Genomic DNA, 1832 nt, shown 5'->3' with positions numbered 1-1832 from the left:
TATCATGATTTATACTACAATAATATTTTTGAAGGACCAATCACTGAAAAAATGAACCTCAAATTTTAAGTTCTATTTTTACTCAAATTTATCGTTATTTCTTTTATTTATCTAGAGAGATCTATCTATGAATTAGCCTAGACTATCATATATCCGGATAGATTTATCCCTACCGGCGACTTATAAATTATTAAAAAATTTAACTAGTGTTTTTTTTTTCACTTTGATTTAATTTAAGGTAATGATAAACCCCCAAATCCTATCCTAATATTATAAATTTATTTTGTCCACTGACGAAGGCTTAAAGTGTTTGAGTTTGACCTAGACAACTAAAAATTCAAGATCTTCTAGAGTACATGAAAAATGGCATCTCTGTATAAAAATCGATTTTTTTTAAAAATTAATTAAGATTGTCAAAATTTTATAAGAGTAAAAGTAAAATGCAAGGAGATGAAAAAAGAAGAAGTAAAATGCAAGGAATATAAGTCATAAACTTTTTTTGTATTTAGTTCACTTAAATTTTAAAATAATTGTAATATCCAACTCAAAGTCATATCACATATGCTTAACTTTGATTTAGTATGTTACCTATGCATGATTTTTAACTAACGAAGTTTATGATTAAATAATGTTATTTATGTATAGGTGCTAAAATATGAGGGAAAAAAGGACGTCTAAGCCTAAAAGGAAGAAGAAACGCTAAGTATTAGGTAAATAATTAAATATTTATTCCTAAAAATTAGAAAATAATTAAATAACTGTTTCTAGCTATTAGAAAAAATAATTAAATAATTATTTTGCCTAGTTAGAATTAAATTTTAATAGAGGGTAAAAGCACGATGGCCATTAGCGAAATATCGCTCGTCATTTTTACCCTTTAAAATTTAATTTCAAACTAGATAAAATAGTCCTTTAATTATTTTTCTAATATTTTAGAAATAATTATTTAATTATTTTTATAATTTAGTAAACACTTAATTACTTGCCTAATATTTAGAATTTCTTATTCTTTTAGGTTTAGGAGCTTTTTCCACCCTGATATTTTGGCATTCTTAGGTGAACAACATTATTTAATAGGGAAACTTAATTATTTAGAGACGTCATACATATGTAACATATAAATCAAAGTTAAATGTAGGACTTTGAGTTGGATACAATAATTATTATAAAACAACTAACATTTTTAAAAAATATTTATGACTTTGTTTGCATTCAACAAAACTTTATTACTGTTATGGAATTTTAACCATCTTAATTAATTAATTAAACTTCATTTCTTTATATATGGACACTACCTTTTCATATACTCTAGCCGAAAAATATGTATAATTATAGTATCCAACTTAAAGTCATACGTTTAACTTTGATTTAATATGTTACCCATGATTTCTAAATAATGAAGTTTCTGTATTAAATAATGTTGTTTATGTAAACATACTAAAATAAGAGGGAAAAAGGACTTCTATACGTAGAAGGAAGACGAAACACTAAATATTAGGTAAATAATTAAATGTTTATTCTTAAATATTAAAAAAATAATTAAATAACTATTCCAAGATATTAGAAAAATATTAAATAATCATTTTGTATAGTTGGAAATAAAATACTACTAAAGGGTAAAAGCATGAGCCCATTAGCAAAATATTGTTCGCCATTTTACCCTTTAAATTTTATTTCAAACTAGATAAAGTAGTTATTTTTATTATTTTTTTAATATTTTAGAAATAATTATTTAATTATTTTTCTAATATTTAGGAATAAACACTTAATTACTTGCCTAATATTTAGGATTTCTTATTCTTTTAGACTTAGGAGTCTCCTCCCCCCCCTCC

The sequence above is a fragment of the Nicotiana attenuata genome, chromosome 1 (genome assembly GCF_001879085.1).
Source record: "Nicotiana attenuata strain UT chromosome 1, NIATTr2, whole genome shotgun sequence".
Taxonomy (NCBI): Eukaryota; Viridiplantae; Streptophyta; class Magnoliopsida; order Solanales; family Solanaceae; genus Nicotiana; species Nicotiana attenuata.
This window is presented reverse-complemented; position numbering follows the sequence as displayed.